The 25035-nt window shown below is 47.5% G+C and overlaps 1 long non-coding RNA gene across 1 annotated transcript in view; it reads left to right on the top strand.

The window, feature by feature from the left end:
- The window catches only part of LOC142559658 (uncharacterized), a 46499-nt gene that overhangs the window by 8139 nt on the left and 13325 nt on the right, over positions 1-25035 (top strand). Inside the window, exons 2-3 of the long non-coding RNA XR_012823188.1 lie at positions 11072-11176; positions 18155-18254. This is a non-coding gene — a long non-coding RNA (uncharacterized LOC142559658). The remainder of the gene's footprint in view (positions 1-11071; positions 11177-18154; positions 18255-25035) is intronic.

Raw genomic sequence — 25035 nt, 5'->3', positions numbered from 1 at the left:
CGGGGGTACGAGCCACTGTATAAGGAAGTATGAGCCACTCATGGTCTTACGTAACGGAAAGATGTAATTTTGAAGAAATTTAATTTCGAAGAATCACAAGCGGTAAATCGCAAGCGAAGGCTGCCAGCCACGCCTCCGAGCAAACTCGAGACATCGAACGCAAGCGACAACTGCGGGCATACCGTCAGTGACGTCGTTATCTCTCTCGCAGCCGATTGTGTGTGTAACCTCGTAACTGAGGAATACTTTAATGAACCCTCGGGATTAACCCAGTGATGAACACAGGTACCGCACGTTTCAGCTTCTCTGATTAAGCATGTTCACAAAATAAAAAATCCGACATCTTTCTTTTATTTTGTGGCTTGTGTGTACGAAGCCCGACCTCATCTTTCTTTTTGTAGCGCTTCTTTGGCGTGGTGAGAAGCTTCGGTGGGGATGAAGATCATCCTACAATTGTGCACTTTGGCCAGATATTCAGGCTCGTGAGCCTAAACTGCCTGAAACGTTAAGACGACAGGAAGAAACACACGATATTTAGAAACGTAGCTTCTGCGCTTAGCTGTATGCGTTTCTTCCTTTCGTGCAAGAAGGGTATTCTTTCAGTATTAACGAGCTGGCGCGATAAATCTTATTGCTGTAGGTGAATACCGCTTTCTCGTGGTATCACTAATTCAGACAAGGGAGAACGCCAGCGAGCTTGAAACACGCGCAAACTTTCGGTCCGCACGCGCTCAAGACTGTGACGAGGCGCCTGCAGTGGCGCCCGATGGAACAGCGTTGCCCTCTGGCGGCTGTCACAGAAGTGGCGACAGCGGCTGTAAGCGCGCGGGCGGGGAGTTTTACAACTGAAGCTAGTCTAGTAACGTTGGGAGAGGCCTACTAAGATCTTTAGAGGGAGTGACACCTAGAAATTTAAGGGAGTTAACTGTCTCTATTCGAGTGCTAGCAATTGTACACTGATAAAGAGAGGGTTAGGGAAACAAATAAAGGCTTTCATTTGGAAATCAGAACCAACGATTGCAGCAATTGAAGATATTATTCACCCTGCTCTGCAGTGCAACCTTGTTGTTAGCGTTAGTTGTTGATGGGTAAACAATACAATAGTCTGCAAGCATGCGCATTGTGCAAGAAACATCCAATGGCACGTCGTAATTTTATATGAGAAACGATAGGAGTCCGAGTATGGAGCCCTAGGGGACACCATAGGATACGGGAACAGAGATATAGGCAGTGTTATTGATGCACACAGGTGCACGTACTGTGAGCGGTTAGTAAGGAATAGGGAATTCTTCAATTATTCCGATGACAGCTGGATGCAAGCCTGAATAGGAAAATATTATTAGTAGGCGTTGATGCGGTACGGTGTCGAACAATTTGGCAAAGTCAAGAAAAATCGCGTTAGTCAATAGGTTAGCATCTAAGTTTAGGTGTTGGTCATGACGCAAAATAGCTAACTGGGTTTCACATGATAGTCACTTGGGAAAACCATGCTGTGAAGCATGCAGAAAGCTTTTGCAATCGAGGAAGCTCATTATATGGGTCTATAAGATATCCTCCATGATTTTATAGGGTATATTTGCTTTGGAGATATGACAGAATTTAAGCGGTGAAACGTGATAACCTGACTTGTAGGACGGAACGACCTTGCCCATTCTTCATTCATTTGATTGTGTTTGAAGTCAAAGGCTTTGGGAAAAATGAAGTTTAGAATGGGGTGCATATATGGTTGTTGGTTTTTAATAGTTTGGAGGTGACTTCATGAGCACCCACTGACGAAGACACATCCAATTTTTCAATAAGTGATGAGAGGCCGTCAGCTGAAAAATTTATCGCCGGCATTGCAGACATGCAGGAGCAGACAACACAGGTAGTGGGACTTTAGGTTCAGTCGTGAAAACTCATTAAAAGGTGGCATTAAAGGTATTACTGCACTCAGAGTCTGAAACAGTACCACCCTGATCATTACAAATATGTATAATGTGAGTACGCCGAGGGCTGATGATGTGTCAGAATAACGAGGATTATCAGTTATCATGCGGGGGACATCTGAGAGAAAAACAGGAAGCTTGTATTAGGGAACTGCTGCTACATACGCTAGCTTACCTTGGTAGTGAGTGTCCCGGATATCGGCAATTCGTTTTACTTTCCCACAACGAAGGCGCCATTTCTTTTTCTTCGCAAGTGTTTTCAAAGCTTTGGCAAACCAGGGTTTGTGGCTGATGGTAGGAATATAGATAAGTGAAATATGCTTATCGGCCAAAGGATTCATCTTGTTTCGAAATAATAACCAGTTGTCTTCAGGTTGATTTTCAAAAGCGGACTCGTATCTTCGATAAACTTTCTGACGTTCGTCGTTTAGAGCAGTCACCTTTATCGCAGAGGCGATATTTTTCATCTGCGACAGGCGCAAGGACGGTTTCAAGGAAAGTGTAGCATGAATTCCTCTATGGTCACTCTGTTCCTGAAAGTAAGTAATGAATTATAAATATCGGCGTCAATGGTTAGTATACGATAAGGCTTTTTCACTATCTCGCGTGACACGAATTTATTCTTCTATCAGTTACGTCATATTTTCGTCTAGACAGAAGTCAAGAAATTGGGCAGCCTGTCAATTGTCCCTAGATAACTGGGTAGTAATCCATTAAATTCTGGGGCATTTAGAGTATCCGAAAAGCAAGATACATGAACTAGGATGCATATTGGTTTGTTGACACAATATATTGTTATGCTTGCTGGAGAATCAAGATTAAGGTTAGAGAGTCTGTTGCATACATCCTGGAATAATTAGGGGGGACGGGAACAGCAGATTAGCTATAAAATTTCGACATCATATGCCATATTGACAGCGAAGCAGGACAGCTGTTTGCAGACAGCGATTAGAACAACCACCTCTGGCGCTGCACCTGCCTGTCGCAATATATCACGGTTAGGTGACTTATTCAAAACTTCGTCATCTCAAATACCGCTGAAAAGTCACGTTTCGGTTACTATGAGTACATTGATTTCGGACGTTGATACGAGATTCACACTTTGTGAAGCTTCATAATTAAAGAAGCGTTGTGACCCGATGTGCAGTTTTTTGTATCGGAGAGTGTAGGGCATAGACTTGCTTTTTGCAAATCCGGTGAGGTTATTAGCCCGGAAAAATTTCGTCGACACTAGAAAAAGTATCTTTCAGCTTATGAGCGTCAGTAAAGATAGCCTCTTTCGCGTTAAAGGCACCAAACATGACAATAATCGAATTACGCCCAGACTTATGCTGACCTAAACGATGAGCCTTTTTACTTCTTTTGAGTGAAGTGTTATGTTTACACTTTGGCAGCAAGGCTGAATTATTATTTGCTCAAGATGTGCACATTATTCTGATGAGCAAACGGAGATTCCATAAAATATGAGGTGTTCCGCAAAGAACGATTCTCAGCGTCGTTAAACGGCCATCTGCATTAGACACACGACACGCTGTTTCGGCGCTATCGGTCTGTACGGCTACAAGCTGCTATCATAAGTGTTCAATGTGCACGCAATGGGCTTAGACAGAAGCTATATGACTGGCCAGGCCAGCGATGACAATATTTGCTGTAACGAGATGTGCCTTAATGCTTCTAATTTCTGTACTTACGGTCGAGTGACGGGTGTCAAGCGTGCGCAGCTCAGCAAGAATTGTCGGATTGTGTGGCTGAGGATTCTGCTCGATATTTCTGACGATTTGCAGAAAGGAACGCAAGAGCACCCCGTACTCACAACAAGTGGCAACGAAGCGCTTAGCGCTCGGCAGCTAGCTTCACTGAGCTTCCCGCTGTGGTTTGTGTCGGTGATAGTGATAAGATGTATAAACAGAGACACGCCGCCTCTTCGTTTTCTTTTTGGCCTGGCGTAGCAGGATTTGAATGGATGGATGGAAAACTTTATTGGGTCCTGCAATGCTATGGGGTGACCTATATGAGGGCTAATTCCACGCCAGGTCCGGAAGACGGAGCTTGGCGACCGCGTCGTGGGCCTGCTGGGCTGCCCAAATCTGTTCAACCAGATCTGGGCTGCGAATGGCAGCCTCGAACCTGGTCTGGTCCTAAGTGTAATCGTCATTGGTGGTGGTTCAGTCGCATGGGCAGAGCATATGTTTGAGGTTAAGCCAGTCATCAAAGTTCGTGCACTGCCTAGGGGATTTGTTCCGCCATGTATTAGTGTAGGCGTTTGGGTGCGGGGTATGTATTGATTTGAAGTAGCCTCAAAGTGATTGTTTGTGGTCTCTTGAGCGGCGGATTAGGCGTGACAAATTTTCTTCGGCTGAGGTAGAAGTGTTTAGTGAGCTCGTTATATGAGAGTGGGGCGTCCCTATTCTCTCGGAGATGTGCCGGACCCGCGAGGGTGGCGCTGCGGAGGCTTAGATCTCGCGCGCTCTTACGGGCCATCTCGTTGAGATTAAGGCAGCCTTCTCGATGTTTCCCAGGTGTGCAGCGAACCAGCAAATTGAATGTAAAGAGATTTTGCTCTTTTGCAGGCCAGCTCACTGATGCTGCGAGATTACCCTTTTCTGAAAAGCTCTGACTGCACTTCGAGAGTCACTGTATATATGTGTCCTCCATGGATCCGTTAATGCCAGGGCGATGGCTAACTGCTCGGCAATCTCTGGGTTGTTTGTGATAACCGTGGCTGAGTTGACTGTTCCGCCCCTGTTGCTCAGGAGAGCTACCGTGAAAGCGTTTTTGGTTGTGTGTCTTGCTGCATGGACAAAACCAGCTCTTTGCTTTGCTTTGTGAATTTTGTGGCGAAGACTAGCGCCGCGGGCTAGTCGTCCTTCTCTCTTGTGGTCCGTATTGATATTGCGAGGTAGCGGTTTGACTTCGAAGTAATTACGCGTGTCTGTCGGGCTGTCTGTGTGTAGTGAAATGATTTTAGATTCGTCGAAGCCTAACTCCTGAAGCACTGCAGGGCACTACCTGGTACCGGCCAGCCTAGCCAACTGAGCTCTTTGCTGCTTCTCTGTGGTCTGCTCGAGTGTCTTATGTGTGCCAAGCTGTATTAGGCGTTCCGTGCTCATGCAGCTCGGGGCATCCAGTGCCTGTTTAGTGATCTTTCCAAGTTGGATATTTAGCTTTGCTTTTTCAGAGGGTTTCGATTTGTGCATCGCCACCACATATGTGAACTGGCATAAGGCGAAAGCATGTACGAGCCATTGTTAATAGTCCTCTTTGAGACCTTGTTGCCTATTGATGACTTTCTTGATTTGCCTCATGGCGTTGTCTGTCTTGGTGATAAATTTGTTCATCGCCTTCGTATTGGAGCCATTGGCCTCAATCATCATGCCTAGAATTCTCATTGAGTCTACTATGGCAATCAATGCTCCGCTTTTAGTGTGAAGTTTGATGTCCTGTCTTTTGTGTAGACCCAGCTCCTTGGTTTGGAGGTATAATTAGCGTATAAAGGAGACATTATGACTTCGTTGGGGAGCATTCGAGTCCCGTGGGCTCAACGCAATCTCCGATCGTATGAATAGTGCTTTATAACGTCGATTGAATGCGGCCGTCGCCTCCACCCGTACGCTCTATAGTTACATGATCAGCATAGATTGCATACTTGATGCCTTCGATGATGCTGAGCTCCTGCCTAAGACAATTAGGGCTAGGCTAAAGAGGGTAGGGGAGATGACGAACCCTTGTGATGTCCCCTTGTTGCCAAGCGTTAGCAGCTGCTACGTTAGTGCGCTAATCTTAAGGGTTGCTGCCCTGTCGCCAAGGAATGAGCTGACATATGCGTGTAATCTAGGGCCCAGGTTGATGTATTGAGGTATTGAGATGGTATTGAGAATGTATTCGTGTGACAAGTTATCGAAAGCCCGCTCGGGGGCGAGTCCTAGGATAGCTTTGAGGTCTCTGGAGTTTTCCATGATTTGATGCCTGATCAGCATCATAGCATCCTGCACGGAGAGGCCTGCCCGGAAATTATTCATAGCGTTTGGGTTCATCACCACTGTTTTCTAGGTGTTTGGTAAGGTGTTGAAAATGGCATGCTAGGCGGCGTCACTAACGCACGAGGTGAGTGAAATCGGTCTTAGATTATCTGTGCGGGGGTTTTGCCAGGCTTAGGTATGAGGATAGTTAGGGATTTTTTCCAATCGGGGAGGATGCTGCCTTGCTTCCAAATTCAGTTAATTTGTTATGAGGGGTATTTGATTGATTGTGTCTAGATTCTTAAGTGTTTTAATAATAATGCCATCTGGGCCAAGGGCTGATTTACTACTCAGGTTGTGAAGGGAAGTACGAATTTCCTGCACGTGAAACTCGCGATCCAGTTCCAGGTTAGCCACCCCCACATAGGTGGGGTATGAGCCGTTGCTGTTAGCGCCAGCGAGCGATAGATATTTGTTGCTCAGCGTGTTAATGAGGTCTGTGGGAGTGCAGTTCTTTAGCGCCAAGTGAATTGCCCTATCTACGGCGCGATGCTGGCTAGATTTGGTGCTAGTGCAGTCTAGAAAGTGTCTAAGCAGGTTCCAGCTGCCATTGTTTCGCATCTGCCCATCGGTGGCCTTGAAAACATCGTTCAACTTCTGCCTCGAAAGCTAAGAGCAGTATTCCCCTATTTGCTTGTTAAGCTCCTAAATCTTGTTTCTAAACCTGCGTTTATGACGCTGTCCCTCCCACCTGGATGCGAGTGACTGTTTGGCCTCGACCATGTGGGCTAGATGGCCGTCTACGCTGTCCATTGGCAGGTCTCTCTTTATTTATGAAGTGGCAGCTTTGATGTCACCGCTGAACTGTTTCGCCCATTGTTCTAGCATGGGTGTGGGTTGGTTTTTGAGCCCATTTTCTCTGATTTCCCTGAGCTTTGCCCAATCTACAAAACTGTGAACTTTAGGGACTCGTGTGGCTAACGGGAAGGTCAATTCGTTTATGCAGAGGTCACTGCGTAGATCCTCGAGGAGATTACGCCAGAGGAATTCGAAGGCATTCCTGATAAGGAACAGGTCAAGCGTCGTGTATGTAGAGGTGCCTGTTCTGGTAGGGAATTCCGGGTCTGTGGCGTTTTGCTATAGATGATTGCCCTTAGTTGTGTCATATTTGGAGTCCCTGATGCTGCAGGGAGCATTAAAGTCTCCCGCGACTACAAGCGGGTTATACCGTGCTTTGCTACATCCTTTTTTCAGGATTAGGTTGAATCTTTCTGTGTGAACTTACGAGCTGCTGTAAATGTTATGAACAAATAGGCTTTTAGTGGCGCGGTTCCTAGGAATTCTTTCGATCATGATATGTTCCTAGTACTACTGGACGATGAGCAAAACGTGAACAAGGTCAATGCAGGAGCCAACGTTTCGACAAGTGGGCTTGTCTTCTTCAAGGCGGGTTGAAGAAGCCAAGTTCACTTGTCGAAACGTTGGCTCCAGCATTCACCTTGTTCATGTTTTGTTCATCGTCTTCAATTTCCACCTCCCGCATTCCCCGTGTTTTCCCTAGTACAACTGGGTACGTTGAAGTCATATCGAATACGTAGTAGATTGCTATTGAGTAGCGAAGATATCGCGCTACGACCACAGGTTTCTGCAATGGGTCTATAGCCTGTGAGTGTAGGGTTCGCCACATTGATTTCCTGTGGAGAATCACATGTGGTGCATCACCTGTGGCACGAATATATCGCTGTGAGGCCGCTCTTTTTCGAGCATGTTTCCTAGAGTTCCATTGACACCTCTAAAAGCTTTAGAGTGATTGGCCATGTTGTTTAACGCGTGTGTCGTCAGGTGCCAAAGGTTGAACCTGACGTAGGCGGTTGGGGGCAATCTGTTTCGTGCCACTGTATTCTGATAAGCCGAGATTTCTGTGGATCGGGTGTTCGTTTCCATGGAGCGCACCCTTTGGCCTAGGGGAGTGCCTATGCCGCGGATGCGTTCCACTTGCTGTATTATATTCTTGTGACATTCCATGAGTGCGTTGAAGCTTTCAACTCATTTGTTTAATATATTTGTATTATTTGTGCTCGCTTTGGCTACCGTTGTGTGCTGTGAGGCCGAGCTCCCTTTTCTTTTAGCCGGGTTTCATGCTTGTTCGACTGCCGGATTTTTTTTTTGCCTGGTGGGGCAAGGGAAGCTCGAAGTTGCTTAATTTCATCCGTGAGACTAAGGACCAATTTGCTGAGTTTCAGGTTGTTGAGTATTGGTCTTTTGATTGTGTCGGAATTGTTATTAGGCTCTGACGGTTCCGCCGAACCTAGCTCTTTCGATCGTTGTGATTCAAGTCGCTGGACCCAGGTAGCTCCGGCTCCCTCATCCTGCTGGCCGCGACGTGGTCGTGTGGCCTGTCGGTCTGCCCCCGGACGTCGAACCGGGTCCTGGTCTCGTGCTTGCCCTTCTTGGGTCCTCGGGATCGGCTCCGGGGTCCCCTGGATTGGCTGCGTGTTCCTCCTCTATCTTACAGGGACTACGTTGCCCCTGCTTGGTAGAGACAGGTTGAGCTCAGGGAAATGTTGCCCGTTCAGCCTGAATGTGCTCTGTTGGATCCGTTTCATCGAGATTGGCGTCGCTCTCTTCTCGATTCTACGTTTGCTAACCACTTAGGGAAGGGAGAAGCGTTGCTTGCATTCCTTGACAGCCGCGATATGTTCCTTTCCGCATAAGGAGCATCATGGGTGCAGTTATGTGCTTCCATGGGATGTGGTTTTCGATAGACTGTGCAGATGGGCTCATCTGGTGAGGGGCAGACATCCACTCGATGTCCCAGTCTTCCGCAGGCATAGTAGTTGTCTATCTGCTTGTGGTATAGCGCGCGGCCTATGAGAGCATTGCCATATCTTATGTAGTTCGGAACTTCCTATCCGTCGAAAGCAATGACGACCGTATTGTTGTCTTTAATTCGTTTGGCTGCCAGGGCCAAAGGAATATGCGCTACGACAATGTTGCGGTTGAGTGCCTATTCGCTGTTGCTGAGAGGGATGCTTCTAATAACACCTTTACAGGTGCCGTGCGGTTCCTCCCTGTATGCGGCAACCTTATGGGTATGGTCATTGATGATAATGTCTATAATAGTGGCATACTTCCATGCATGTTCATCGCAGCTGTGTTCTGTCGAATGTTAGGGCATAATATATCATTCCTTCGCTTGGCCGTCTCAATGCAAGCTGACGTTGTTATTGCATCAGCCACCCGTGTGAAGCTCAATTTGGCAATATTAAGTCCTCCACGGATCCTGATCATGACCTTAATATCATCCGCAGGTAATGCAGGCCTTTTACTCAGTCTTACAACGCTTTTATTAAGGGTAGAAGCTTTGCCATTGCTTGCCTGTTGTAGCGGTGTCCCCGTAGCGGTAGTACCCTTGGTTGAACGCGCACCCTTGCTGGTCCTACTGGCTCTGGCCGCAATGATTTTCCAGCCGGAGATCTCCTTGCAATTCTCAGGGCCGATGTGTTCTCCTTTGACCAAAGATCTCAGGTCGCCGGAGTGGGGGAACGTGCTCGGGCCATCGCCGAAACGCTAGATGAGGGCCGCCTCCTGGTTAGACCTACCACCGTGGCTGAACTCATCGTATGTAATTGGTCGAAACGCCAATCACAGACGTCAGAATGGTGTCCTCTCGTAGAAAGTAACTTCAGAGATCAGGTCATCACAAAAGAAGGCACCAATTCACAAGATTTCCGTGAGAAAAGCGACGCAAATTTCGGAGGCGATGTGAGTGCGTCTTACCCGTCCGGCTCCTTTTTTTTCCGCAGAATTCGGAGAGACGTGTGCGATTTCACGCTGAATATCCTAATCAAGGAAAGACTTGTTGTTCATTAGTCGGTTCGCATGGAGTAAAATGAGGTGTTCCTATTTACTGAGTATTTTGGTTGGCGACGGGTTTACGAAACCTCCGTGAGAGCAGCGTTCGATTGCGCGCGTGGCTTCACGATATTTTGCGAGCACTTCAGGATTTCGGCGGTGGTTTGTGGCGCAGTAGGCGGACATAAGTCCGACTGGGGAAATGAGCCTGTACCAATTAACTCTGAAAATCTGTATTAGAGGCAATTCACAAGTTTTTAAATCAGTGAGCATTTATATCTCTACCCAACAAAATATTTGGCCGCCTGTCACGTAAAACGAATCCAATGGTTCACGCGTCCCAAACATTGGCTCATAACCACGTAAAGCAGAGGCTACAAAGGCCCAGCAAAGTGAAGAAAACAGTGCATTCGAACAAGGTCCCGAATAATCAATATAACATTGCATACCCCTCTCAGCAATTGCTGTGGTTGTGGTTTTGTAACAACTTTGCTTAACATCCATGTTAATAAGGATCGATAAGGGTAGATAAGAGTCGGATCAAGTTTCATAAGAGTGATAATGACCCGGGATTGCATGGAGCTAGCTACTGGCAGAATATCTTCGCGTGCTTCGACAACTTAGCAACGGTAATGGTTGCTGCAGGATGTGAGCCACTTCTGATTAAATACAATGTTCAACAATGGAGGAGGCTTCAGCTGATTCATTTTTTACGTAGGCTTACAGTTATGGCAAAGCTACAGCGTGCACAGACAAAGTGAAGCGGAGCAGACAAGATGCACTGCTGCAACTTTCACATGCTTCATAGGCCACCATTAAGCGAGATATAAATAATTATAATTGGCGGGAATACGTGCCGAAACCACAGTCTGATTATAAGCCATGATGTTACATAAAAATGCAGATTAAATATAACCATCTACGATTATTAATTGTCCTCTAAATCTAAATAGAGCACTTGAATTATATCTCCGTCGAAATGCAGTCGCCATTGCCGGGATCGAACCATTGAGGTCGCCCTCAGCAGCGTAGCTTCTCTGTCACTTGGTTACCGAGTCTGGTAGACGTAGACTTTACAGTTCACCAAGTATTTGGGACAATTTGAAGATATATGTTTTTGGCTATGTTAAGTTATGTTGCTCTGTTTTCAATATCACTGAAGTAAATGTGCCGGGTAAATCAGGAGACAGTAAAAAAAATATTTTCTCACGTGAGACTTTGTTTACATTGCAGATTTCCCAACAGCTTACTCGAATAATTGCATTTTGGACGTAAACACGTATGGCATTGAAACAATGTCTTTACGTGTAATGTTATGTTCTCTTCCAGTATCAGACGAGGAGAAACCGTTGTGCATGCATGATGGAACACGCAGCACACTCATATTTTGTTTGTTCTACAATAACAGAACTAATCTAAGGGGTCATAGTTGTGGTAAGTGTTCCCTTCAGTTCGAATATTCTTATGCCGCGTTGTTCACTTAGATTTAGAATATGAGGCAGATGTTGGCCCAAAAACTGTATGTATTCTATGGCAGTACACTATAAAAAGCAAAAAGAGGAGAAATAAGGATTTTAGATCACTGCTTGAAATCTGTCGCTGTGACTAGCGTGGATGCACAAACGTAGAGCAATGTAGTAAAAATGTTAATGTTGCATGCACGTAAAAGCTTATAGCGGTGTGTGTACCAATCTGCACTGCGCGTTATTTGTTTGTGATTCTTAAGTTTGAATGAATAAAAAAAATTAAACAAGTCTTTATGCCACATTACTTGTCTTCGTATGGATTACCACATCAGTTTGTAAACTTAGTGAACTAGTGAGCTAATGTACTTTTTAATGACAAACTCTCCCGCAAGGTTTTACAAGCATAAGTTCAAGAGAATGATTACACTTGTTTCGTTTCGTGTTTCCGTATTACCAGGTAATTGGAAGAACTTCTGTCAACTTATTCAATCAATTTACCTCAGTACAAGCGCGAATGCCCTGCGCTATTCGCGGTGCAAATCCTGTGCGACGAATTAGGCTGTCTTAAAAAGGTTCCCTCGCTCTTCCCTCTGTGCACAAGCTAATGCGGGCTGGTGCTTTGCGTAAATCCCTATTCAACGAATATCTTATCAGAAGCAGGGGCAGCGAGTGGCTGCTCCCTCTCGCAATATATTGATGTTTTCCGAACGCGCCTATTCCACATCGTTAACCGGCTATCGGTAGTTTGAAACGCCGCTTTCGAGACCTTGTCTGTCATTCACGGACACAGTGTGCTTTCGGACTTGAAGGAGAAAAAGTATATTTTTGCTTTCCATGCAGCACAATTTTCTTCCTATAAGGTCGTGGTTTTGAATGCCCTCCGCTGTTTCGAGATCTTCGAAGTAGCAAACAAAAATGAATGATTCCGGGAGCGGTGCGTGCTCTTGGGAAGATCGCAGATGCGGCGATTACCCTGCGTCTGCGGCTGATTTTATCGATGGATGAAGGAGCAGCGAATCTGAGAATGGTGCCTTTTCGTGGAACTTCGGCTCTGAGAGCAACGACCACCCAAACAATCTCGGAACATTGGGCTGCGCAGCCAGGCAAGCCAAGTTGTAGTGCAAAGTTTTCTATTGCATAACGCCGAGCTGAAGCGTGTGTTCGAACTCACGACGGGCGATATCCAGCTTCCATCCAGCAAACATTCATGACCGGGCGGTGACAGGTGGGTCGAGGGTAGGGATATGATCCAGCAAGTTGTGTTTCACAGGTAGCGCATCATTACGGGGCTTCGCGAATTGTGGGTACTCAGCAAGTATCTTGTACGTTGAAACCGGACGAAACTTACGGATGCAAGATGAAGAGGGGTTGGACTGCACGCCAAGTACATAAAGGGATGTGACGTCATCCTTTATGCTCCAATCGCGAACACTCACATTTAGGTTGAAAAGGCTGAAGATGCCCGCTGCTAGTATGACTAAGCTGACGTCTGCGATCCCAAGGCCGATGTGCGCAAACGCCCCAGTCCGATGTCTAGCGTTATTGACCGGAGCCTATACGACACGGTGGCGTGTACACTAACACTAACACAACAATATCTAAGCTTTCGCTGAAGCCACAATGAGATGAGACCAGGCTTCGCAACCTTCTCACGGCATCCAATGCGGAATAGTCATTCTCGGAGACAAAGCACTACATGGCGTGCAAACTCCCGAAATCTGCCTAAATTCACCAGGCTTGGTATGATCCAACATTTCGGACTAAAAAATTTGTGTCGCCCAAGCGAGCTTTCATGCTCATCGGTGTTCAAGAGAGTCACATCATCGTGTGAGAAAGGAGGAAACTTATAATACACTGAATTTCTGTAAATAATTGACAAGTGAAAAATGATGAGCCATGGCACTCTGTGGAGGCGGATGGCCAGTAAAGTTGTGTAGGACAAAAAGAAGAAGTTACACAGTATTTTGAACAATGGTACAAGCACATTTATTGTCTTGGTGGATGGTCATCATACAGAAATGTACGTACACACATTTATTTTTATGCATCCGTGTTCATCCCTGTTATAAATTCATTATACAGATTGGTGTTTCCATTTCACGATATAGTAGGGCAAAGAGCTTGAGACCGGAATTACCGCGCCGACTGGTAGTGGGCCAGTGCCGTCAGCGCCTTCGCAGAGGGAGAGGCAGTATGGGAATGGTAGCATGATGAGCAGCATCGGAGGCAGACATGGAAGAAGAAGACGAAGGCGCGAGCTACATATTGAAGCAAGGAAGTTGAGACCGTAATCACTGCTGCGACTGGCAGTGGGCCTGTGCCGTTTGCGCCTTTTTAGACGGAGGGGTAGTATGGGGGGGGGGGGAACGCTCACCTGATGAACAGCAACGTAGCCAGCTGTAAAAGAAGAAGAAGATGATGATGCAAAACTTTATTTATGCCTCTTTAAAGGGAAGGGGGCAGTGGAAAAGAGGGTGGGGGGAGGAACTACTTGAAGTAGGCCTCGTTTATCCTCTCAGCCCACTCCTGGATGTCCTCCTGAAGATCGGGCCTGGAGCTGCGAAAGGCAGCCTCCCACTGCTCCTCACTAGTTGTTAATTGCCTGAAGGAAGGGGGAAGGGGGTGCTTAGTGCCCCCACATCATGTGGGGGCACCCCCACATGATGTGGTTTAAGACTGCTTTGGGAGAGACACAGAATTTACAAGAGGGAGAAAGGTAAATGGCGGGATGAATGCGGTTGGGGAGGTAAGGGGACGGAAAGGTGCGAGTCTGCAGCTGTCGCCACCGAACTTCACTCCTCCGCGAGGATTTGCCCATGAGTGGCGGAAAGGTTCAGCGGTCTAATCGGTAGTGTGAGCAGATATCGTGGTAAGTAATAAGCCGATCCCGCGCTGTAAATGGCGCCTCATCCGTGGCGAGGTCCGACACATCTGATGCCTGAGCCCGGACTGTAAATGCTCGGGCACTGGCATGAGCAGCCTCGTTTCCGGCAAGGCCCGCATGCGCGGGAGTCCAGATTAATGCCACAGTTTGATGGAAAGGATGGGCCAAGTGGAGAGAAAGGGCTGGCTTAGAGACCCTACCCGCTCCGAAGTTATGTATGGCTGCTTTGGAGTCGCTAACGATAACTGATGAATTTGCGATTGTGAGGGCCAGGGTTATGGCCGCTTCCTCCGCCTCCTCCGAGGAAGAGCCAGGAATGAAGGCGGCCGCAGCGACCTGGCCGTGAGAGTTAATGACTGATATTGCGCAATGATTTCTTTTTACATATTCGGCGGCATCAGCATAGAGCACGTCTTTTTGAGGTGGAGAATTGTTTCTGGAGAGCCTTTGCTCGCTGCCTCCTGCGCTGTTTGTGGTGCAGAGGGTGCATGTCTTTAGGAAGTGGGGGGATGCAGAGGTTCTGGTGTATGTGATGTGGAATGGTGTATTTAGTCTTGATGATGGGTGCCGGAGTGATAGAAACAGCTTGTAGATGTGTCGACCTGTTGCGGTGTTAGAAAGTCTGGTATATTGGGATGTGGAGGTGGGCTTCTGTGAGTTCAGTAAGTGTGTTGAACGTTCCAGTAAGCATTAGCCTTTCAGTGGAGGTACGTATGGGGACCCCTAGAGCGAATTTATATATCTTGCGCAAAAGAGTGTCGATCTTACCTGATTATGATTTAAGGAAATGTAGATATGGTATTGCGAATGTAATCTTACTGATAACGAAGGCCTGGATCAAGCGGAGAAGTTCGGCCTCCTTTAGTCCGCCATGTTTATTGGAGACTCGCCCTAGAAGGCGCAGGGTGTGATCGACTGTGGTGTGCAGTGCGTGTAGGGTATATGTGTCGAGCCGGTTGCTTTGAATGTGTAAACCGATCACCCGGAGCCTGTCCACTCTAGTAACGGGGATGCGGTTTAGGATGACCTGTATACTAGACATGTGTTTTCCGGCCCCCCGGTGGGATGGCAGAAGAAGTAGCTCGGATTTTGAGGGGAGCATGTGAGATTCATAGCCCCGGCATGAGCCACGACGGCGTCTGCTACGGCGTGTAGAGTGTCTTGAATCTCTCCATCGGAGCCGCCAGTCGTCCAAAGAGTGATGTCATCGGCATAGAGTGAAAACTTGAGATCGGTAATAGACCGCAATGCTTGCGCCATCGGTATCATAGAAAGATTAAAAAGAAAAGGGGACAGCACTGAGCCTTGGGGCGTGCTGTAGCTACCTAAAGCGTAGGAAAGGGATTGCTCTGTGTCTATGTGTATTGTTGCGGTACGATTGGATAAGAAGGTACATATGTAGTCATATGTATTTCCGCCAACCCCAATGAGATTGAGCTCTCGGAGGATGGCGGAATGTGAAGCGTTATTACAGGCTCCGTGGAGGTCCAGACTGAGAATTGCTTGCGTATTTAGACTGCTATTGGGTGTAATGATGTCATGCTTGATTCGAAGCATGATATCTTGGCATGAGAGAGATTTTCGAAAACCTACCATTTCTGATGGATAAAAGTTGTTGTCATCCTTGTATTTACTGAGTCGGTTGAGGATGAAGTGTTCGGGTGTTTTACCTAGACAAGAGGTTAGTGATATAGGCCTGAGATTAGAAGTGTTGAGAGGTTTGTTTGGCTTTGGGATAAAAATTACCCTGCCATCTTTCCACGAACTAGGGAGGGTGCCAGTGTAAAAGCAATGATTGAAGTACGCCATGCTGGCTGTGACAGAGTTGTCGTCTAGATTTATTGTTAATAAGGTCCGGGCCTGGTGCTGACATTGTGCGAAGGGTGGCGAGGGCATGGCGAACCTCTGCTTCCTTGATAGCGGCGCAAAGTAGCTCGTTGGGTTCGCCACTATATTTTGGCATGTCATACTTCTGAGCGGGAGGCAGATGTTTATGGTGGAGGTCGTCGAAGAATCCATTGAGATTGTTTTTGTGTGCATGTAGCGGTTTGTTTATGCTATGGTTGTGGTGTGTGCGTGATGTGGTAGGGTCTAATAAGTGTCGCCAGAGTTGCCATGTGCGCTTGCTATTGAGGTTGTCATGCATGCTTTCACATACCTGGCCCCAATGCTGGCTGGCCATTTGTGTGGCGTACTCCTGGATCTGGAGGTCTAATTTGTCAATTTTGAGTCTTAGTTTTCGGTTGAACCGTTGCCTCTTCCACCGTTTGAGAAGAGACTGTTTGGCTTCCCACATGTGTAGAAGCTTGGAATTAACCGTATTGAGAGCGGTTTCGGGGGCAGAATGGTAGTGTGCGTCTGGACGTCTGAGTGTAGTTGCTGAACCCATTCTGAAGTGTCTTGAATGTTTGTGGTAGCTGATATCTGGCGGGCCTCTCGAAAATTGTCCCAATTGGTAAGGGTGAGGCGTTTGGGTGCAAAGGGTTTGTGTTTAAATTGTAGTGTGATGGTAATGATGTAATGGTCGCTACCGAGATTAAGTTGTGAGCTGTGCCATGTGACGTGTTGGATTCTGTGTGTAAGCGTCAGAACGGGGGAGGTGTCCTTAGCTACGCTGTTGCCTAGCCTGGTTGGTGCATCAATGTCGTTATGTAATGTGAGTCTGTGGTCTTGTATGTGGATCCATAGGGCTCTGCCCTTAGGAGTAGAAACGGAGTGACCCTACAAATGGTTGGGTGCGTTGAAATCTCCAAGAATTAGGAGGGGATTGTGGGTGGCAGCGGCAATAGCTTGAGCGAAAAGGGAGTCAAAGCGGTGATGTTTGTCTTGTGGATGACAATAGATATTGAAAATGTGGAGGCCAGATGCATTATTCTTGCGAGGAATAATTTCAAGAAAATCGTGCTCTATATCAACGCTGTCAAATTGGGAGTGATTGGCAGTGAGATGCTTTTCGGGCCGCGAGATTTTGTTGATCTGATGGACATTATAACCTGGGAAGCTGATTAGTCCGTGAGTTTCCTGGAGCGCAATGACAGCTGGGAGATTAGAAGAGGAGGCTAGAATGTGCTGGGGGTGTGCTTTCTTTTTTACAAACCCCTTACAGTTCCACTGTCACACTTCAAACTCGGAGCGTGTCGGGTTATTGGCCATTGTTAAGTGGAGCTGGTGGGGTGCAACTATGTTAAGTGCAACTATGTTAGGATGATTCGCGTTGACTCCAGCGATCCAACTTGTAGTTTGTTGGATGTGTGCTTGTACAAATTTAATAAATTTGTCGAGCTATTTATTCCTGGCTGTGTAATCTGTATTGATTTTTTTCAATTGCAGTGAGTATATTAAGGAATTTAGTCTCCAAAGCACTTAGCCTGTCGTTATAATTTTAGATTTTCTCGTCCAGGGTGTCCTCTGAGCGCGGAGTGCTCGGAGTTTTACGTTTGCTGGGGGGAGGGTGAAGCGGTTCCCGTTCAGTCGAGGAACTATTGTCCATGGGGCGGTGTTAAGAGGTTTCAGGTAGGGCTGATGGATGACGTGTCGAAAGGGTCGTGTTAGAGAGAGAGCTTCAGAGGTTGAAGTGGAGGTGTGACGAGAGTGGAGTTCTAGTTGAAGTCTTTTAATTTCGGCTTTTAGTATTGTATTTTCTTCAAGGAGGGATTCATTATTAGCAGTCTGGTTTCAGGAGCAGATGAAGGTGACAAACGCGTGGGCAGTAGCTTGAGTGCGTTCGCGCGGTACGCGAACGGTCATCAAAGAGGCAGCGGTGGTAGACGACGATGAGGAAGGTGCGACATGTGGCACGAGCTATTGCCGATGATTATAGCTTTTATTCACAGATTTGTTTACGGACACGAAAAATGCGTGTAATCTTACCGATAAAGAGCTTCGCTGCACAAGTAGCGTAAACGCCGCGAACAGCCTGTTCTTACTCTATATCCGCCATTAACGCAAGCACTAGTGTAACATTTGATTTGTGGATGTCTTATCAGAGTCGCTCTTACTTTGTGGTCAAAACTGGGTCTACGTGCGATCCAAGCTCTAATCTGTTTTTGTTTGTCGACGCAGGACATGCACTAAACAAACAAAGAAAAATAAGTACCAACCCTTCCCCTACAGGAAAACGATGGTGAGCGAAGCTTGTGCTGCGTGCATCTGACCGTCTCGGGTAAGCAACCCACAAGTAAAGGTGCCGGATTGCTTCGGCCTCAAAGTCCACCAGCTCGGTATCTCCTTGTTGCGATCGGATTACCTCAGCTGAGGCGGCTTTAACGACTCGATCGACGCGCCGAGTGCACGCCCTATCATAGGCGAATTCTCGCCGCCGCTCGTGGAACGCTGCCCGTTACTCAGGCAACGCACAACACGTGCCAGTCCCATCCGTTTTCCTAGACTGAACTGAACGGAAATGGAGCCTATTATAACTGAGACGCATGTGTCGAAAGGCCGTTAATTCTATCTGATGTCAGTACAACACATGACACGGCTCAGTGTGGTCACAACGCTTTTAAATTCAACAGCGCTAACGAAAGGATACGCGCGCATAGTCTGCGCACTGAACAGCGATGGAAGAGATAATCATGATAGGCACGTTTCATGCGATTACAACAAAGGTGCCGAAGCGCGCGAAGCCACTTCCTGCCCTTACCCTCCCCGTCTGAAGCGAAACGGCTGTGATTACGTTGCTCACGTGGCACGTACGAGCACGCGCCTATGCAGCTGGAGCCCATCCTAATGGGTGACCCTCCGGCGCCTGCGTAGCTGTCAAACCATCAAACCGACCTTTCTCGAAGCTGCATGATCTGGGGGCAAGTGGGTTTTTGCGTGACCATATCACCACCTAAACTTGTGAGCCAATACAAGCTTCACTTAAAAAATTCTTGGGTAATTACCGCGCTCAAAACGCGAAGAAAACTTGCGCCTATATATAAGTACTTCCATGCAAGCTCTAAACGAAACCCAAAATGCTGCGTATTTCTAAATACACGTGTGAGACACGCACCAGCAATATTCTAGCTTCTATCCACCCGAGATACGCTTTCAAGGAACGACATAAACACTCCCCCAGATTGTGCCGATAAATAGCGGCGCTTCCAAATAACACGTTTTATTTTAAATGAAACTTGCGAACACTTCGGAAAAGTGAAGTCGCACTCAAGCGCGCTACTAAAGGTCTACAGCAGATAACCTAGACATTACGTCACCAGCGTATTTCCCCAAAAAGGGCCCATGTGCTTAAAATAAGCACGACACATCGAGAAAACGAAGTATCAACGATTTAGGCTCGCGCAAACCATGTCTTTGAGAATATAGGAAAACTTCACAAACAAGCAATATAAACAAAACTCGAAACTTGTTTCTTCAAACGATCCTTGGTATCGGAGATCTCAAAACATTTAAGGAAACACTAAAAATAGAGAAGCAAAGTGTTCTTTCCACATAACTTGAACCGTCGCTATTCATTCCTGATAGCCTACGCTTGCATAACATTTCTAAGCCGTACTTGATGAGGGCACGGTCTGAAACTCTTCTTGTCAATACAAAGGCCACGTAGGCGAATGCCTTCGCTGCAGACCTCCGACACATTGCTTACTGGCAACATGCCTTCTAATCATCGCACTACGAATTCACTGACTTGTATGACCACTTCTCATCAAATTAAAGCCTCGCTCTCCTGTGCCATACATAGTGCAACTCAAATGTAAACGAACGAATGGGAATATAATTGCCTGTAGTTTTTGTCCTCCTTCCCGCCAGACGGTTCTTTATTTTCTTCGTCGTTCCGTTCATCTGAGGCTTTCTCACTGGAAACGTTCAAAGCGACAAACGCGCCTTTCCAGCACTTTCACGGCGTTCGTCGCAGGATATAGCGCTTATCACTTAGTTTGCCTGCGTCCTCTTCTCTCCCACATTTCTGACTGCGACGCCGCTTTCTCCGAGCAAACTTTCTGGTGCTCATTTCCGAGCCTTTCGCACGCATCGAGGCGCAGAGCTTCAAACATTTTGAGACAGTGCAGCCATTTTCTGGGAGCTATCAACAGCTGCAAAGCCCTATCTACATTGTGTAGCCAGCTGGAAACATCAAGTGGTGAACCTCTCTGCTTGTCACTCCGTGTTTTTCTTTGTTCCTACCTGTCTATGTTGTTCCCTGCGATGCCGCTTTTTCCTAGTCTGCTTTCTGGTTCTCATTTGCGAGCCTTTCGCGCGCATATCATTCTGACTGGACCTTTTCTGACCCATTGAACTCTACACTGGTGCTCTTGTCTAACGATTTGGTATTACTTAAAGCTTTTTTTTCTGCAAGGCCTACGTTCACGACACGCTCTCTTGATCACTGTGCCAAATCAATTAGAGCTGGCCTAGCCGCTTCTCTTGACCGTAATTGGCACCGCATCTCGTCGCGCTAAACCCGGTCCTCATAAACGGACCCGTCAATAAATAAGCCAAGCTCTGCGGATATGCAATCACTCATGAACGTGCATTTAAAGTTACTCGGATTAGCCTCTCTTTCTACCATCGGTAGAACCGTGCATGCTATTTCTTCCCACTTTCCGTTCGCACCTTCTACGGGTGCCTGACGTTTGTGCTGATTTGCCTGTTCCGTTCATGGAATCTTTTGCGTTGGAGCTGCGATTGCCTCTTCTAGCCAAATCATTCCGGTCTTTTCAAATCCTGCTCATGCGTTATTGCTTCCTGTTCCTCTTCTTTTATAGATAGGTTGCCGAAGTATTCAATACATTGCGGGTCACTGCGGCTTAGTAAATATTTATAGGAATATCAGTTTCCGACCCTTCATCTTCTACTTCTTCGTCCAACTCTTCACATAACCGCAACGAGGCAGCTCTTGTCAAACTCATTAGGTGCATGATCACTACTTTAAGCCTTGGCTCAGGCATTCTACAATACTTACTGCGTAACCCGCGCAAACTGCAATGAATTAAAGAAAATACGGGCGGTTCAATTATGTTTTCCAGGTGAATTCGAAGTCTGGCAAATATGGCAGAAACCGAACGCCTATCCACCGAAGTAGCACACAGTCCCCAAGTTTTATAGTAGCGTGCTCCCCTGTCCCACCCTTTCTTTCGTTCGTCTTGTTCGCGCTAGTAACTATGCCACATAGCTGTATCAACGCCAACTAGCCCAACGTTCTGCGTTAACTACCCTAAGTTCTCCTCTGCCGCAAAGAATCACGTCCGGGTTATCGACAATCCTTAGTCGCCTTTAATTCATTAGAGTTACCGTAGGTTTACACGTGCCGATTACTTCCATACAAGTATGGAGTCTTTCTTTAGTACCTGGTTCAGATCTATACTGAAAGCGGCTTTCTGCTGAGATGCGCGAAACCACAGTATCACAATAGGCAGTTGCATACGCTCTATCGGTCTTCAGTATGTCTAGGCTAAATGATCCGATGAATCGCAAGCGAAAACCACTCATTCGTCCTCTTCTGTGCAGTCATGATGCGCTGCGTTGATCAACTCGTTCGCGGAGCCGTTGTTGACGATTGCCGTTGGCTGCAGCTTCCATCCAACTACTGTCATCCTGTTGTAGCGGCTCGGGATAGCATTTAAAGCACAAGTCCTTTATACACAGAGATGAGTGCATCCAGGAACAGGAGCAAAATAAAACAAAAAATGCTCATTTTACATATTTACACTGGCTGTACCTTTGGAAGTGCACTCCGTCCAGGAGTGGGTTAAATATCTGAGTCACTGCATGTTTGAGCCAACATCAGGGCACCTCAAGACACGCTACCTGAACCAAAGGTGTCCGCTTTTGAAACCGTAGTCTTTCCTAGATGACTAGTGATGTGAAGTCAGCAATTCACGCACGCCACGAGCGCATGCGTCAATGCCTGAGTGACATGACGTCACGCCAGAGTTTACTACTTAAACAACTAATTCAATAAACGTGCGTTCATTGCTGTTCCTGCGTCCATTACTTCAGTGGCGACGAGGATTAACCCCCACGGCCAGGGTAAAGCATGGCGACGCAAGTCGGACGGCCTATTTTTGACGAAGGGGACGACAAGTGGGACGCATATCAGGTGCGATTAGAAGCTTTTTTCGAAGCCCACGAGATTGTCGATCCGAAGAAACGTCGGGCCTTACTTGTTGCCGCCCTTAGTACCAAGACTGTAGATCTCCTGGCCGGCCTTTGTGCGCCTAACAAAATTTAGGATCTCACGTACGAAGCAGCAGTTCAAAAACTGGCCGAGTACATTGCACCGAAAGGCAACGAGATAGCGGAGTCTTATCAGTTTTTCACAAGGAATCAGCGAGCGGACGAGTCGACAAGCGACTTCATTGTCGAGCTACGGAATATGGCTAATAGGTGCAATTTTGGCCAGGCGCTAGAGAGAATGCTGCGTGACAGGCTTGTCTGCGGTCTACGGGATGCTGGAGTGCGTCGTAATCTGCTAGCAAGGCACACGCTCACACTGCAGGAAGCAGAGGATGTGGCGCTAGCCGCTGAGATGGCTGCACGCAACGTACAACTGATGGGAGATGGGCCAATCAGAGAGGGCGTCCACGCAGTGCGAACGAAGCAAGAGCTGCAAAAGTTCTCCAGAAAACCACAGCCAGACAGGAACAATGAACAATGAACAATGAACAATGAAGTACAGATCGGCTGCCTTTGCTGCGGAAGCGACACCCACAAGACCGCCAAATGCAGGTTCCGCCGCGTTGAGTGTTTCTCTTGTCGGAAGAGGGGACACCTGGCTTCAATGTGCAATTCCAAGCCACGCCAAGAAAACGTAGCTCAATGTGAGGAACCATCCTCGGACAGCGAGGACTACGGACAGTTCCTGTTACACCTCCGTGAGTCGTCGACAGGACTGGTTCGGCCGATAGGGCGAACGTTACAGTGGAAAGGGGTGCCTGTGAAGATGCAAGTGGACACAGGGTCACCAGTGTCAATAGTGACATGGCCAACTTATGCCCAGCATCGCTACCGCTGACCCAGGCTCGAGAAGTCGTCGCTTCAACTGTGTTGCTTCCTAGGGAGACTACCAGTGAAAGGACAGCTGAAAGTTCCTGTCACCTACGATGGAAAAACCGCCAACGCGACGCTAGTAGTGCTCGGCTGCTCAGGCCCAAACCTGTGTGGGCGAGACATAATTCAAGCATTCCAGCTGACTGGAGGCCCAGTGCTCAACGTGGACGTCAACGACGGTAAGCCGCCAGCTGCTGACCAAATTGCCATTGCTGCTACGCTAAGGGCGGAATATGCCGATTCGTTTTCGCCAGGGCTCGGATTAATCAAGGGGCCTCCGGTTCATCTACAGTTACGCGAAGGAACCGTACCGCGATTCTGCAAGGCCCGTTCTATACCGTACGCACTACAAGAGCCTGTATGTGCAGAAATCGCAAATTTGGCTGACACGGGCATACTGACGCAGGTCGCCAGCGCCGAGTGGGCTGCGCCACTCGTTCCCGTCGTCAAGAAGGACGGCTCCATCCGCTTGTGTGGCGATTTTAGAACGACAGTCAACACAGCATGCCACACGGAACAGTATCCGCTGCCAAAGATAAGGGACATATTTGCGAAGCTCAGCGGAGGGGTATTCAGTACAATAGATTTGAAGGATGCATACAACCATCTACCAATAGATGACGCGACAAAGAAGCTGCTGGTACTAAACACGCCAAAAGGGTTGTACAGCTTCAACCGGCTGCCGTTTGGGGTGGCGTCGGCACCGGCAGTTTTTCAGAAGCGAATGGAAGCACTGTTGCAAGGGTTACCGGGTGTGCAAGTGTACTTAGACGATGTGGTGGTCGCCGAGAAAAGAGGAAATTGTGACACGTTGCGCAAAGTGTTCCAGCGGTTCAGGGAAGCCGGTGTTAAACTTCACCCGCACAAATGCAGATTCCGTCAGTCGGAGGTGGAATTCCTTGGTCACCGCATTAGCGCAAAAGGCCTAAGACCAAAGACGGAAAACATCGACGCGCTCTTACGAATGCCCCAACCTACGTGTGTAACGGAACTTCGCGCGCTACTGGGTCTCGTTACGTATTACAACGCATTCTTGGGGAAACTTGGCTACAGTGCTTGCGCCATTATATGCGCTATTAAGAAAGAACAGGCCTGGGCAATGGGAAGCTAAGCAAAAAAATGCATACGAGGCAGTGAAGCGGTTGATAAAGGAGGTGAAGATTTTGACCAGGCGCTAGAGAGAATGCCGCGTGACAGGCTTGTCAAAAAACTCTCAGAAAAATGCTCATGTTACATATTTACACTGGCTGTACCTTTGGAAGTGCACTCCGTCCAGGAGTGGGTTAAATATATGAGTCAATACATGATTGAGCCTACATCAGGGCACCTCAAGACACACTCACTGAACCAAAGGTGTCCGCTTTTGAAACAGTAGTCTTTCCTAGATGACTAGAATAGGAACTTTGATGACCGCGTCTGGGTCGATTTTAATCGTCGGCTCAGTCGCAAAATTCCTCCTCTGACGTCGAACCATTCTGCCCGACTCCGACTCCTATGTTGCACCCGTAAGACACAACCACGTGGCAATTTGGGAACCTGAAGTCGAGGCAGTTCCCACGGAAGTCCTCGACGTTGGCGCCTTGCATGAACTAGTGGGATCGCCGTGACAGTCCACTTGTGGCAACCCGTGAAACATTGCCTTAGCGGTTATTACCCCGTCTACAGAATTTTGCGGTCCTTGTTACTTTGGTCAGCTTCTTTCTTTACCGGGGGGAGGTGGGGTGTGGCGCCGGGCGGGCGCAATGAAGGGTCCGCTTCATTGGAAGCACCCATGGAATTCCGATCGCTGCTTTGAGACGCAACAACTAAAAGCACAGAAATAAAATTATGCAGATTCCACGCACTGTGGAAATCGATGTGAGCGAAACTAATTCTGTGTTTGCTTTGATTGACGATATTTAGTGGTGTTGCTGGCGGCGAATGTTTAATTTGTTCAACGACTGGTTATGGTG

Source organism: Dermacentor variabilis, chromosome 10 (assembly GCF_050947875.1).
Source record: "Dermacentor variabilis isolate Ectoservices chromosome 10, ASM5094787v1, whole genome shotgun sequence".
NCBI classification, from domain to species: Eukaryota; Metazoa; Arthropoda; class Arachnida; order Ixodida; family Ixodidae; genus Dermacentor; species Dermacentor variabilis.
This window is presented reverse-complemented; position numbering and strand designations above follow the sequence as displayed.